Source organism: Bos taurus, chromosome 13, assembly GCF_002263795.3.
Source record: "Bos taurus isolate L1 Dominette 01449 registration number 42190680 breed Hereford chromosome 13, ARS-UCD2.0, whole genome shotgun sequence".
Lineage (NCBI taxonomy): Eukaryota > Metazoa > Chordata > Mammalia > Artiodactyla > Bovidae > Bos > Bos taurus.
Genome location: NC_037340.1, coordinates 1,706,382 through 1,723,005, shown reverse-complemented (window position 1 = coordinate 1,723,005; position 16,624 = coordinate 1,706,382). Strand labels below are relative to the sequence as shown.

Genomic DNA, 16,624 nt, shown 5'->3' with positions numbered 1-16,624 from the left:
GACTGATCTTCACTCGTATTGTCAGTCTTAAACATACTTCTTTAACATCCTGTTCTCATAATACCAAAATACTAAGTTTTTGTAGGGCTCGTTCTACAGTCTTCTGTTTCTGCTGTGGTTCTCACTCATGGACTTTCTCTATATTCACTGTAATTGCTTTGATGAGTTGATATTTCTTGGAACTTTAATAGCTTAAAGCCTGCTTTGAAAACAGCCTCTTTTATAGACAAACTGATTAGTTATGCCAGGAGACCAGAGGATTTCCAAGATGAGACAGATTTACACTAAATTCTGAATTTGTCAGGTGGTGTGAATTGAATTCAGGCTTCAAGTTCACATGAGGGAGAGCTTTTAATCACAAATTCTCAGGAAGGATTTTTTTCTACCTCTGTTTAAAACCCTAGTTGTGCGAGTAACAATTTTCTTGCAGTTCTCTGAGATGACGGCTTCTTTATTCATGCCTTCCCTGAGATTATGTGGCTTCTTGCAGTCCCAGGTTTATGTGGTGAGTCTATTACTAGACTTCCCACTTTCGCTTCATTTCCTGTTTTCCCATTCCTCATGCATCATGAAAAATCTAAGCTCAGTAACTGGCAGATAACTTCAAGGTGAAAGACAGCTTTACTGCTCTGTCTACCTCTCTGGGTACTTGCTTTCACTAGGAGCATGTTCTTTGAGCATTCCTTGATTTCTTTTCCATTCACTGACTTATTTAAACATATTTTAAAAGTAATACAGAATCTTTGTTTTCATTGGAAACTCAGGACTCTCCAACTTGCTTTGGGACGTTTTTACATTTTAGATCCTATCAACAGCAGATGTAGGTTTTTATATGGCAGAGGAAAACAGGTGGCTTCAGGATTGCTTCAGAATCACTGTAATTCTACTAAAAACTAATCAAGTTTGAAGGGCTTATTATCAGAAATGCAGTGATATCAGAAACCATAATTGCTCCTTTTAGTCTAAACCGGCTTTTTTAAAGCTAGCAAATGAGACAAAGAGGGCACTACAAAGAAGTGGACCCAGATGGACACTTACAGAAAAGCTTACAATTTCAAACAGTCTCCTATTTTGAACTAACTTTTACCAGTAATGGAGTCTTTTACATTAAAATTCAGAATATTTTTGATCACCTACATAATATATAGAGATAGATTATTTTAAGAAACGCATGCAAATACATAATATAGAAAGCGTATAGCATCCTGCCCACCCTCTCCAATCTCAGCCCCTTCTTCAAGTTAACCACAGTTTAAAAGTTTGCTGTGTAAATGTCCAGAACTTCTATATCTATTCTTCATAGTCATATCTATACATATACACAGAAAGAAATACAGTTTGTTCTGCTTTTAAAAAATATATAGGTGGTGTCTGAACATATTTTAAAATTCTACTCTCTTGCTTAATAGTACAGATATGTAATTCTGCATTAAATCACTTAATGGAGACTTTGCTTCACTCCCTCCAAACTTCCACTTTTTCTTAGAGAAGCCTGATCTCATTCTGACCTTCAAGTTGTGACCTATAGTTTTCTTTCTGGAAACTGTTTTTGGTGCTCCAAAACTTCCCAGCTTTGGAACTTACTGTAGATTTTTCCTTTCTTATTGCTGAACCTTTCAATTTGGTAACTAATGTCCTTCAATTGTGAAAATTTTTCCTATCATATTTCTTTGATAATTTGCTTCCCTTGGTTATCTTTTTGGTTTCCGTCTTACAAGGGGGTCCTATGCTCTGGGTGCTTAGTTTTCTCCCTCTTTTTTTCTGCAAAATCAGTTACCTCCCTTCTATTTGCCTTCTACCTTCCAATTGTATATTGATCTTCTAAACACCATTATCTCCTCCTTTGTATTCTTCAATTTTTTTTTCACTATCATTTTATGAGAAACCACTTAAAACATCATTTCTAGGAATCTGTCCCACAGAAATATACAAGCCTCCTTAAGAATATTATACATAGTTTGCATAAATATGTATGTAAAACCATATCTTATGGCTTCTGCTGTTTTATATTTTACATGATTGTTCTGTGTATGTACATACATGTGTGTGATTATTGCTACTACAGAAGAAAGTTGTTGACTTTTACTATTTAAATTGCATCCAGTGTCTGTCTGTCTGGATGCAAAAAATAATATTTTTTCTTATGTAAGTTTTCAGCTGTCCTCTGATCAACAGATAATTTAATGTTCAAAATGTATAGGTCTTTTTTCTTTCCTTGGGTCTCACTATAACTCGCTAAGATGCAACGTGATTGGGAGCAGAAAGGAGTGGGCTCGGGAAGACAAAGGAAGCAGGAGACTGATTTCTGGCCTGGTCCCTTCACTGCCTGTAAGTGGACCCTCTGGGCCGCTTTTTACATCTGCTAAGTGAAGGTGTCAGCTCAGCTTATCTCAAAACCCCTTGCACTTCTTGCTGTCTATGTGATTTTCTAAAATTTTCTACCTTAGGATCACCAGAGTTAGCAATAGCTCTGTTATCCCACCTTTGAATGATTATAAATTCAACTTGTCCACAGTCCATCAACACATTTTTCCATGAATAATGAGAACAGCAGAGCATGACACCAGAGTCTGAACACAAGATGTTGTCAGGTTGGTAGAAAAATCCTCTATTAAGTCAGGGCAGATAAATCAATCAGGGAAAATGCTGTTCCTGGACACTGCAAGCAAGCCTTCAAGGTTATGTAATCAATTTTTCAATTAATATGCTTCTCTGTCCTTTTAATTGTGTATAAATTAATAGCAGCTGAGAATGAATAAAGAAAAGAACACAGAAGGAAGAAGAATGGAACAAACAACAAAATAGAGCAGAAATCACATTTATCTGATGTCTGCGCAACAGAGAACGGAAACGTGATCTGAAATCAAAGGGAGCTGGATTTTTCAAGTAGTGGGCCTTATACCTGGGTATAATCAGGGTAGATACAGCTGTGTAGCAGGACACAGCAAGATGCACTCATTTTAGAACATGTTTGCTGATGTCATAGTAGAAGTATGTGTATAATAACATTTACACATGTTTTTAAAAAGTCAATGGATTAACCAATTTAAAAGATAGGTAATATACATGGTACAAAACCCAAAGTGAGTAAGAGGTTATTTACGGGCACTCATACCCTCATTGTATTATAATACAATTTCACTGATAATAGGTTACTAAGTTTCAACACAGGCTTCTTTAGATTAAAGGTATGTAGGAGAAGGCAATGGCACCCCACTCCAGGACTCTTGCCTGGAAAATCTCATGGACGGAGGAGCCTGGTGGGCTGCAGTCCATGGGGTCACTGAGTCGGACATGACTGAGTGACTTCACTTTCATTTTTCACTTTCCTGCATTGGAGAGGGAAATGGCAACCCACTCCAGTACTCTTGCCTGGAGAATCCCAGGGGCAGGGGAGCCTGGTGGGTGCTGTCTATGGGGTTGCACAGAGTCGGACATGAGTGAAGCGACTTAGCATGCATGCATAGCATGTACCCAAACAATGAGTAAGTCTGCTTCTGCTTACATATATTAATACATGCAATATACGTAGAGAAAATATTTTAAATATATACAACATATTTAAGTAAATAAATATATATAAGTATGCATCATGGATGGATGGACAAATAGACAAACGGACTGCTTTCAAATCCACTGCCCTCCAGTTTCAAGAGACAAAAAAATATTAAAAAGAAAACCCATTTTCTATTTTACTCCTTGACATGTGAGTACTATAATTCCTAGATTAGAGATCTCTATGATAAAATAGTTCTCAATAAACAATTCCTAGGTTTTTCAACTAAATTAGCTCTAATCCTTAGAGAGAATGTTCCTGAAAGCCAGAATCCTGGTAATGCAATGATAGAAGGGCGTTGAGGACCATCCCAAGTGTCTTTATTCTTCATCTTGGGCTCTTACAAAATCTCACATAATAGTTTTTACCCATGTTAGTTTGCCAATAGTATTTAAATACTCAGGAATTGTAAGTATGTAAATGATCATAATAAAACTCTGGCCAACACACTTTGTATATTTAGGTACAAAGCTTTAAAGAAAAGAAGTGATTATTTGTGAAAGTTGCAGCTGAGCCACAGTTCTGGGGATTGTGTCAGCATGGAGAGGAGACTGGCAGGCCAGACAAAAGCTTTGCTGGCTTCGCGCCCTTGCTGGGAGGTACCTTCACCTATGGACGCATCTACAGGATTAACCCGTTGAAATAACAGCAGAGAAGTGGCTGTCAAGAGCCAGTCTTATTAATCTATTAGGAATATCTAATATTAGAGCTGCTCTCAACAGAAGGGTATTCTGAGCTCTTACATATGAAATGGGCATTAAAAATAAATTTCTGCAGAATTAAATTCAGCAGAATTGAGCATAATTTTCAGCCCCCAAACAGTACACATTTCTTCTTCTAAAAATAAGCATTTAAAAGGTTTTGACTAAAAATCTTGCTGAAGCATTTGAGCAGAGTTCAATTTGGTAGAGAAGTTGATGGGCGAGAACAGGGAAAGGTTCGCGCCACCCAGGCAAGGATGCCTTTTGTTCCTGTGCGACCTAACCTTCATGAAACTGTCTGTCATTCACCTCACTACAAACATCTCTGTGTCACAGCAAGTGCTGGGTCAGGAGAGGACATGGTGTCCAGGAAACCTGCAAACAGGTTAGAAAACTCCCAGGTGACCCATTCCTTTTCAAATGCCTCTGAGCAGCTGGCCCTGCACAGTGCAGTGCCTGAGCTCCCTGCCTGTGAAGCGGCTGTCATTTAAGTCACAGTGGCGGCACTTCCCCAAACCACTCTCCCTGGAGGTATCGGAGCTGTTTTCAAATGACGGTGAGAGGAACTGTGCTGCTGCTGCTGCTAAGTCGCTTCAGTCGTGTCCGACTCTGTGCGACCCCAGAGAAGGCAGCCCACCAGGCTCCGCCGTCCCTGGGATTCTCCAGGCAAGAACACTGGAGTGGGTTGCCATTTCCTTCTCCAATGCATGAAAGTGAAAAGTGAAAGTGAAGTCGCTCAGTCGTGTCCGACTCCTAGCAACCCCATGGACTGCAGCCTACCAGGCTCCTCCGTCCATGGGTTTTCCAGGCAAGAGTCCTGGAGTGGGGTGCCATTGCCTTCTCCGGGAACTGTGCTAGCCTTTCTATTAAAGGAAATGTCAGTTTCCTTAGAGTTGCTTCAAAATTCCAGTTTCCTATACTGTTAGTCGTAGGTTTCTTGCATGTATCACTCTCTTTGGCTAAAGTGCAGTCTTTCAAGATGTTCTTCCTATTTTCAATTCTCCAAGATGGTGGCTAAATCTCTATAGATCATGGGTCTTCAAAGTGGGGGAAGAGTTGGTGGTGGCTGAGACCCACTAGGCTTCCCTTACATCCCACAGGTCTCTGCTGTGAAGGGGCTGCTCTAGGTTTTTCCATGGACTAATGGCTACTGCCCATTTTCGATGATTGATTGGTGGCTGCTGCTTTAGTCCATGGTCTGGACCAACTGACCTGGGGGAACCGCTTTGTCTTGTTCTTAAGCTTCTACCGGCCACTCCCACCACCACCATTTCCCATCACTGGGGCATTCAGAAACGCCCCAGTCCTTCCAAGGCACACATGATATGGGAGCCAGGAGCTTTGCCCAGAATCTTCCAGATGCTGGCCCGGAGAGAAGAAATCAGAGAGGTACATACACATCTCACCTCCTGCTCTATCCTCACTGTCCTTTCCTTCCCCACAATTCATAGGGTTGGAAAAGGCAGGCCCTCCTCTCCCTGTGTCATATCCTGAGTCCTGGGGTAGGTGGTTAGTAAGGCTCTAGCCCTTCAGGCCTGGAGTTAAAAGAAACTAAAGGAATTTGGAGAAATTCCTTTCTCTCTTGAAATCTCTCTTTTCCAAGATTTCTGGCCTGTTAATTAGGGTCTTCTTCCTTGCTGGCATCTGGTCCTATCATTTTACAGCAAATAGATGGGGAAACAATGGAAAGTGAGAGACTTTACTTTTGGGGGCTCCAAAATCACTGCAGATGGTGACTGCAGCCATGAAATTAAAAGATGCTTGCTCATTGGAAGAAAAGCTATGACCAATCTAGACAGCATATTAAAAAGCGGAGACATTACTTTGCTGACAGAGGTCCATCTAGTCAAAGCTCTGGTTTTCTAGTAGTCATGTACAGATGTGAGAGTTGAACTATAAAGAAAGCTGAGTGCAGAAGAATTGCTACTTTTGAACTGTGGTGTTGGAGAATATTCTTGAGAGTCCCCTGGACTGCAAGGAGATAAAGCCAGTTCATCCTAAAGGAGATCAGTCCTGAATATTCATTGGAAGGACTGATGTTGAAGCTGAAACTCCAATACTTCGGCCACCTCATGTGAAGAACTGACTCAATAGAAAAGACCCTGATGCTAGGAAAGATTGAAGGTGGGAGGAGAAGGGGACGACAGAGGATGAGATGATTGGATGGCATCACCAACTTGATGGACATGAGTTTGAGTAAACTCCCGGAGTTGGTGATGGACAGAGAAGCCTGGCATGCTGCAGTTCATGGGGTCTCAAAGAGTCAGACACGACTAAGTGACTGAACAGAACTGAACTGAATTGATGCTGCACTCTCATTAATATATCCTTTTTATGCTGACTATTGATTCATCAGATGAAAACATAACCCTGCCAACCACTTCCTTGGCAGTCATTTATTTAGTAATCTCATGATAAAGTAGCCTGGATCCTAGGTTACATGTGCTCACTCATCTGTTCTCAAGTGTGTCTTCCCTTGACTCCTGACATCCCTCGTTACTATTCCAGATTTCTAGGTTCCTTCAAGTCTGGGCTTTGAGAAGAGGGTTAGACAAGCTGTCTACTGTTCCTTGCCTCCAGCTCATCCCACTCTTGTTTCACTTTGCTCCCACCTTGCCTGTGACCCCTCACTCAAACCCAGGGCACCAATAACCTTCTGGTCACCAAACTCAAGTGACACCTGGTCACTGAAGTAGCATCTACTCAGTTCCAGAAACACTATGGGTGACTCCCTTCCTAGGGAGGCCTTTTATTTCTCTTGCTTTCCTTCCCGACTCACAGGGTGTAGCTTTTCTGTCCCTTTCCTGTCCCTTTCAGGCCTTTTCTCCTCTACCAAACTTCTTAAAATGAAGAGTTGTCTGGAAACAAAGTCCTAGGATACTTTCTCTTTTCCCTCTCTATGCCAAGGATCTTATCCATCCTATTCTTCAGTTCAACCTAGATTCACAATTCTCAAACATTTGCACATGTAGGTTATCTGGAGAAAGGGTGAAAACTTCAAGTCACTTAATCTTTTCTGCTTGAATGCCTTCTTCTCTCATCACCCTCATGATAGCCTCATACGATATGCTGATGATAAAATAAATTGTAAATGAACAGGGTTGTAGTCAGAAAACAAGCTGTTCTGGGGTGTCAATTTGGAGTGAAAGACGTGGGTAGGCAATGAGTACTGTCCCTCTGTGACTCGGACAAACCACTTTTACCTCCTGGGCTACAGAGTTTAGAGGCCATAGGTGTGACTTATTTTTAGTTTTAATAAAAGATTGAATGAGAATTGTGCCAAGTGACATTTCATTTTCAAAGTCTGAGCTACTTCTAACTGGCTTGGAAGAAAAGGGTAACATTGGAGTGAAATGTTTACTACAAAAAATAAAATTTCATCTGAAAGCTGTTATTTACCCCAGTAGTTTTCTATTTTATTTCATTTATTGTTACTTAAAACTGTTAGTAGAGACAAAAATGGCCTCTTTAAAATGAACAAGGCCAGTGTTGGCTTAGTTTTCACTATGGGGTAGTATTAGCAGTGGGGGGGATATTATGTTATAGCTGAGGCAGTTTTCCAGTGGGAGACATTGCTAAGTGGGTTAGAAAAATGTTGTCAATGCTTGGATTAGTTTTGAGGGGACTTTTCTGTCGCTCTCCAATTTTTTGACATGTGCAGAGCCTGAGAGTTCACAGGCCAGAAAGCAGCATTGACTCTGGTGGAGGAAACATATAAAAAAAGGTTTTAAAAGGTAATATATCAATATATATAAAGAAGGCTGAGTGCTTTCAAACTGAGTGCTTCAGAGTCCTTTAGAGAGCAAGGAGACCAAACCAGTCAATTCTAAAGGAAATCAACCCTGAATATTCATCAGAAGGACTGATGCTGAAGCTCCAATACTTTGGCTACCTGATGCAAAGAGCTGACTCATTAGAAAAGACCCTGATGCTGAGAAAGACTGAAGGCAGGAGGAGAAGGGGACGACAGAGGATGAGATGGTTGGATGGCATTACCGAGTCAATGGATATGAGTTTGAGCAAACTCTGGGAGATGGTGAAGGACAGGGAAACCTAGTGTGCCTCAGTCGAGTTGCAAAGGGTTGGACACGCCTGAGCAACTGAACACCAACAACAATATCAATATTACATTTTAGTAGAAAGTTTAATTTACAAAAGATGAGTAAGAATGTTTGCAAAAGGAACTCTGCATAATTCTGACAAAAACTTATGCCATAAACAGTTAAGATTTGTGTCAGTGGTATGCTGGTCAATATTAATAGGCCGTTCTCCTGGGGGGAAAATAGCCTGCTTTGTAGCATTTGTTGATTTGGTGTAAATATACCCCCTGTAGCCTATTTCAAGTTTCTAACATGATGCTCCTGAACTGAGAGTTAGGAAGAGGTGTGTGGTAGGAATCCTTTGCGGTGCCGCTACAGCCACCGTAGATGTCACTTACCTCCAGGGCACAGACGACAATGAAATGTCTTACCTAATTAGCAATGGTGACTTTGGGATATTTATTTCTTTTGTTTTTTTCTCCTTTTCCTTTTTTTCTCTTTTTTATAAATTGAAGTACAACAGTGTGTTAGTTTACAATATCATGTTAGGTGTACAGCAAAGTGATTTATATATATGTATATTCTTTTTCAGAATCTTTCCCCTTATAGATCCCTTTGTTTTTAGTATGATTTGTTTAACTGTAAATTTATATAATTTACTTTTTCCCTGGTGGCTCAGAGGGTAAAGCGTCTGCCTGCAATGTGGGAAACCCAGGTTTGATCCCTGGGTCGGGAAGATCCCTTGGAGAAGGAATATGGCAACCCACTCCAGTATTCTTGCCTGGAGAACCCCACGGATGGAGGAGCCTGGTAGGCTACAGTCCAGGGGGTCACAAAGAGTCAGACACGACTAAGCGACTTCACTTTCACTTTCTTTTCACTTTTTAATAGTGTTTGTGTTTAACAACCAGCTCACAGAATCCCTGGAAAAATTTTAAATGAGTTCCTGTGAGCTAGTATAACCAACTCTAGCTCACCTCTAGTTTTTCCTCAGAAAAAAAGGAAAATCAATATTAATATTTGCTTAAGCAATATTGCTTAAGCAGTCCATTCTAAAGGAATCAGTTCTGAGTGTTCATTGTGAGGACTGATGTTGAAGCTGAAACTCCAATACTTTGGCCACCTGATGCAAAGAGCTGACTCATTTGAAAAGACCCTGATGCTGGGAAAGATTGAGGGCAGGAGGAGAAGGGGATGACAGATGGTTGGATGGCATCACTGACTCAATGGACATGGGTTTGGGTGGACTCCAAGAGTTGACGATGGACAGGGAGGCCTGGTGTGCTGCGGTTCATGGGGTTGCAGAGTTGGACATGACTGAGAGACTGAACTGAACTGAAGCAATATTTAATTGCATTCAAGTTATGAGAGGTGGAACTTTGCTTTAGATTTTTTTTTAACTTGCTAATTTTCCAGAACCCTATATTATAGGTTAATACACCAATAAAATACAGGAATTAAAATCATGGGTTGCTAGATCAGTAGGTGATAGTTTTCTGCATACATATATTAACTGAGTGTGAGGTATGTATCTCCTCTCAGGGGAAAAAAAAAAAACAGAAAAAAGATATTTGTTTTTTGAATGATGTGTTTTATGAACTGAACTGTGTCCTCTCAAAATTCATATATTGAGGCCTCCAACATACTGACTGTATTTAGAAATGGAGCCATTGAGGAAGTGAAGTGAAGTGAAGTGAAATTGCTCAGTTGAGTCCAAGTCTTTGCGACCCAATGGACTGTAGCCCACCAGGCTCCTCGGTCCATGGAATTTTCAGGCAAGAATACTGGAGTGGGTTGCCATTTCCTGCGCCAGGGGATCTTCTGACCCGGGAATTGAACCCTGGTCCAATGGCACCCCGCTCCAGTACTCTTGCCTGGAAAATCCCATGGACGGAGGGGCCTGGTGGGCTGCAGTCCATGGGGTCGCTAAGAGTCGGGCACGACCGAGCGACTTCACTTTCACTTTTCACTTTCATGCATTGGAGAAGGAAATGGCAACCCACTCCAGTGTTCTTGCCTGGAGAATCCCAGGGACGGGGGAGCCTGGTGGGCTGCCTTCTCTGGGGTTGCACGGAGTTGGACACGACTGAAGTGACTTAGTAGCAGCAGCTCCTGCGTTGCAGGCAGACGCTTTACCGTCTGAACCACAGGGGTAGCCATGAAGGTTAAATGAAGTCATAAGGATAGGGCCCTAACTTAACAGAGCTGGTGTTCTTATAAAAAGAGCAAGATGTACAGAGTTTCTCTCTCTCTCGAGTGCAGGTCAAAGGCTGGGTAAGGACACAGCAAGAAGCCACCGCCTACAAGGAGACGAGAGGCCAAGAGGCCTCACAGAAGCCATCCCTACTGGTACTTTGATTTTGGACTTCAGACTGCAGAATGGTAAGAAAATAATTTTCTCTTGTTTAGGCCACCCTGTTGGAAATATTTTGTAATGGCAGCTTAAGCTAATACAACATTAAATTATGAAATTATGTGCAACTCCACAGCAGTTGCACGATCCTTGCACCGCAGACTTTTTCATGATATCATGAGGAGTTCCTTCCCATCTGCTCCTCTGCTGGATAAACTCAGACTTCATCCTGTAGGTCAGGGATTACCAGCTCTGGGAAACTTTCCTAGGTTTCCCCAGGAAGAGTCAGCCCTTCCTCTGCTATAAACAGCTCTATTATAAAGATGATAATAAGAGTTTGGTTCCAACACAAATCCTTTGTAGAAAGGCAGATTATACATTAGAAATCCAGATTCAGCATGTTACCTTTCTGGGCTGTCCATATGTTAGCCACTAGCAGCATGGAGCTGTTTATGATTAAATTTAAATAAAATTAAACATTCAATTCCTCAGTTACACTAATCACATTTTAAACATTAATTAACACCTGCGGCTACTGCACTGAACTCTGAGACATGGAACATTTCCATCACTGCAGACAGTTCTATTGGACAGGGTTGCACTAGACTGTAAGCAATTTGTGGTGGGGCCAATGGGGGTGTGTGTGGTAAGGCTGCAATCTTATTACATCATTTTATTTTCCCAGCACGTAGCCCAGTGCCTGCTATGCAGTAGCATTCAATAAATAATTGAATTAAAAGAAAAGAATTGATGCTATGTACATAGTTGTAGCTCCGTAAGCATTCATGGTTCCTAGAGACCAGAGAAATGAACACACATATAAACATTTATTTTTATTACTGACAAGTAAATGAAAACTAAGAAATTTCATTTTCCCTGGGATGAGAACACCCATATGCAGCATTAAGATATAATTATAGAATTTCTCTCTCAGGTGTTCATATAGCAATCTATAGCTGTTAACTCAGAAGCCCAGTATTGATTCTAATTTCTTTTTTCTAGGTCATCTATGCTCCATTGTTCTATAACTGACCCTATGGACTCATTAAATCTTTCAGCACGATATTTATGCAAACCTATTTAATGAGTCCTCCAACACCTTGAATTCTCTGGATCTCATACCTATTATTTTAGTGGCAAACTTCTGAGTTTAATTAACTGTATTCTTCATGGACTAAAGGAGACCATAAAAAGTCACGCAGTTGGTACACAACTTTCAGACAATCTCTTTGATGCCACATTTAAAGATCCTCAAAAAGACATGGAATAATCCTTGGGAATCTCTTTGGGTATTTAGATATTCTACCTCTCAGAAACTTTTCTCTCTTGCTTAAGTCTTTCATAATTTAGACCAAAGCAGTTCCTCTCACTCTAACTCCAGAGCAAAAGGAAAACAGGGCCCCCCGTCCTATGCTCTGGAGAAACCCCTTTCTGTGTTTTAACTCAGACATAAACATTAGACTGACCAAAAAGTTCATTTGTGAACTTTCTGGACAACCCAAACAATCTGAAAGGAGATACTGCTCTTCCAAGATGTTGCTTTGGATTTCCTAGTAATCTCAGGGTAAATACTAGGACTGAGTAGAAATATTATTTGAATGAAAAACTGAAAGCTGTAAAAATAATTCTTTAACAAATACAAATAGACCACAGAGCAGAGCTGTGTGTGGACCCCAACTCCTTTCTCATAATGCAGGATGTGACTTTCCAAATGGGAGAAGTAGGTAAGTTAACAAGGATGCTCTTCTAGAGTTGGGCAAAGAGGAGGGTTTAAGAGGACAGAGTGTGAAGAGATGAGAAGAAAGGTATTCTCAAGGGAAGCAAGCCCCCTCAGTCTCTGGTTGGTCTCAGCATCAACACATACAAGCTGGGTGTCTGTGAGTGGAGACGCGGGGAGGAGGAGGAAAGACAAGATTGGGAGGAAGTAAGGACGTCTGACCTCAACCCCAGTGCTTTAAGGAGTGGGGGGGAGGGCGTTCACCAAGCATGGATCCTTTGAACGTACTCATGCAGGCCCCACCATGTCTGATTCCCTCCCACAATCCCCGCCTACCATTCCCACTGGATGCATCAGACACAGAAAACAGCTACCCATACCTCAAGCACAGGTTTCCTGGAGATGAGGCCTGTTTTCACCAGGCTGGAAGTTTTCTAACATTTAATCTTGGGAGAGGTTCTTCTCCAAGACATTTGTTAATAACAAGTGATTTTGAGAAACTTAATGTCCTGCCAATTCCTCTTGCTGTTATGACCAATTTGGGGACTAAACCCCTGGCAACATTTGGTGGTGATTTGTAGAGGCTGGGGTGTGCCACCAGCAAACAAGCTTTGTTCCATGTGACTGGTGTCTGGCCCTTCTAAACACCCAGAGACCTGCTTCCTGCAGCAGAGAGGCTGGGAGTCTCTCCATTTTACAGATGAGTATACTGAGGCACAGATGGTGTGCCCTTATTGCTTGCCTGTCCATGAGATGTTAGAAAGTGATATCACACCCTGACATCTAGATCACAAAATCATAGTTTCTGATATTCACTGGGGAGGCTGAAAGATTCAAAACATGGAGTCTCCAAGGCTTGACACTTCTTGTATGACTTTAATAAAGTAATTAAGCTTTCCAAACTTTACTCAACTGTATAATGGCAAGAATAAGATGACACATGTGATACACTTTGAAGGTGTCGGCAACATAGTTAAGTGCTCAGTAAATGCTGGTTGTTCTTGTTTTTATTATTTAAGTGTCAGGAAAAAATGTTAATGTGCTTCTATGGCCTTGAATTGCTCTTTTTTTTTTTTTTAAGAGTGTGTAAGAACTGTGGTTTTTGTGTTCCCTATTAAAATAGGCATAAAGCAGACACTTAATGCAAATTGATGGTTTTCCAAAGCTTTATCATTGTCATTTTCAGAAATTAATTTTGTTTACTTATTTTTGTTTTTATTATTATTATTTAAATAGATCATTTTATAACTCTACCTAAAGGTTAATGCATACATACAATGAGAAAACATCCTTTTTTGTTTTTAATCTTGCCCTATTTAGTGATTTATATTTATTAAAAAATAGTTAACAGAGTTAAAAAAATGATTAACCTGATCAGCTTCACCTATTAGTCTTTAGTTAATAACAAGAAATATATTTTTTATCCCTGAAGGTTTGCATTCACGAATAAAAAGATGTGAAATTTCAAGTGTTTATATGATGAATATTCTTGGGATCAATTTCATAGCAAAAAAAACTCATTCCTTTCCAGCAAATGTGTGATAGTTTTAGGTACTATTACTTTTCATTATTCATTTTGTTTTTAACTTTATCAATGGAGATACATTTAAGGTGAAGAAGGGACATTTAGGGAAATATTAAACTTGGTCCTGAGAGACTTAGGTAGGTTGAGAAGTCCAAGGAAAAAGGGGTCTGGGGCTCTTAAGGAAGAGAAAAGGACAAACTTTTTTCCTACACTCACTCACCTTAGTCACATAGACATTTTTTTTTTCTTTAAGCCAAGAGCTAATGATTGATTACACAACAAAACAACTCATCTTGCTCGAGGGTATGTTTTTCCTTAAACTCTGTACCAATGTATTCTGCTTGAGGACATGTTTCTCCTTAAGAAAGTGAAGTTGCTCAGTAGTGTCCTACTCTTCGCGACCCCATGGACTGTAGCCTACCAGGCTCCTCCGTCCATGGGATTTTCCAGGCAAGAGTATTGGAGTGGGTTGCCATTTCCCTCTCCAGGGGATCTTCACAACCCAGGGATCGAAGCCGGGTCTCCCGCATTGTAGGCAGACGCTTTTACCATCTGAGCCACCAGGGAAGTCCTTCTTAAGAACCTTCTGACTAATCTTGTCATCTTAAAACGTAAATTGTAGGAGTAGATCTAGTAAGACCTTTACGAACTTGAGACATTCTTTTGATTTATTGTTAATAACTAATAGAAAAAGTATAGAACTCCCTTGCTAAGACTAGTGACAGGGTACTCTCCGTCCCCCTCTGACATCTGTGTTGGAAGCTTCCTCTGTCCTCTTTCACTAATAAAACTTCTGCCACACAAAAGCTCTGAGAGGTCAAGCCCGGTCCCTGATCCTGAAGTTAAATCTTCTTTGGAGACCATGAATCTGATATCCTTCACCGTAAGCTATCAGTACAAAATATACTTTCCATATACTGCTGTAAAAGAAGAAAATTTTGCTCTTTTGCAAATAGAAAAAGTGTAATTGTTTTAAATTTTAGCAATGAGATCTATTTTTCCATGGAAAGTGTGAAATTGGCTTATTTTTATGTTGCCTTTTTATATGTGGGAAGCTAAAGGGGTCAAACTAACTATGTGATTAGATAATTTTTTAATGTCCAGGTATTGTGGGAATCTCTCTCTCTTTTGAAAATAATTATTGTTGCTAAGCAGGAAGCTCACTCACATTCTGAAGGGAGATCAAATTGCGAACCAGCCATTACAAGTCTGATGGAGCACAGTGACAAAAATGTAACCTTTAAGTCTCTATTGCATTTGTTTTGAAAGACAAAACCCAAGTCATTTGTCTGTGATTCACTGTCATTCAGAGAGAATTCAATACTCTACCTGGGGTATTAAATGTTTCACAATAACTCAAAAATACCAGGCCTAGCAAGTGTAACAAAAAAGCAATCCAATGCTTATAATAAATGACTTTAAAGGCAGCCTAAATTTGATAACCCAGTGAGGAAGACATCTTCAAGGTCTCCCTGACACCTTCCTGGGGAAATCTACTCACCCCTCCTACACCCCATCTTCCAATGTGAGCTTTATTACAAGGTCACTACAGGGACAAGATCATCACTGCTGGGAGGACATGGACAGAATTCATAGCCACCCTGTGGTTTGACTCTCAAATAACATTCTCTGCCCTCTAGTGTCACCGTCAATCAGTTCAGTTGCTCAGTCATGTCTGACTCTTTGCAACCCCATGGACCGCAGCACGCCAGGCTTCCCTGTCCATCACCAACTCCCAGAGTTTACTCAAACTCATGTCCATTGAGTCCATGATGCCATCCAATCATCTCATCCCCCGTCATCCCCTTTTCCTCCTGCCTTCAATCTTTCCCAGCATCAGGATCTTTTCAAATGAGTCAGCTCTTTACATCAGGTGGCTGAAATATTGGAGTTTCAGCTTCAACATCAGTCCTTCAAATGAATATTCAGGACTGATTTCCTTTAGGATGAACTGGTTGGATCTCCTTACAGTCAAGGGACTCTCAAGAATCTTCTCTAACACCACAGTTCAAAAGCATCAATTCTTCGGCACTCAGCTTTCTTTATAGTCCAACTCTCACACCCATACATGACTACTGGAAAAACCATAACTTTGACTAGATAAACCTTTGTTGGCAAAGTAATGTCTCTGATTTTTAATATGCTGTCTAGGTTGGTCATAGCTTTTTTTCCAAGGAGCAAGCGTCTTTTAATTTCATGGCTGCAGTCATCATCTGCAGTGATTTTGGAGCCCAAAAAAATAAAGTCTGCCACTGTTTCTCCATCTATTTGTCATTGAAGTGATCGGACCGAATACTATAATCTTTGTTTTCTGAAAGTTTAACTTTAAGCCAACTTTTTTACTATCTTCTTTCACTTGCATCAAGAGGCTCTTTAGTTCTTCTTCACTTTCTGCTATAAGGGTGGTTTCATCTGCATATCTGAGGTTATTGATATTTACAGTCACAGTCAATAGTACAAAATAAAAAGATATCAAAGGGTCAGACTCTTGATTCGGCCAAAAAATTAAAACACAATAAAACATCATGAAGGCAGCTTAAAGCTTTTCCTTCCAGGTGCTTCAGCCAGAAGCATTAGATCCCTGCTATTCAAATGTGGTCCCTGGAGATGCAGCAGCCAGGATACCAATGGGAGTGAGTCAGAAATACAGATCTCAGATCCCATCCAGACCTCCTGAATCAGAATCTGCATTTTTTTTAAGGACCTCCAGGTAATTCATGATGCTCTGAGCT

The 16,624-nt window shown here is 40.6% G+C and overlaps 1 protein-coding gene across 1 annotated transcript in view; it reads right to left on the bottom strand.

Annotated features, from left to right (window-relative positions):
• PLCB1 (phospholipase C beta 1) overlaps nucleotides 1-16,624 on the bottom strand; it is an 861,266-nt gene that overhangs the window by 71,150 nt on the left and 773,492 nt on the right.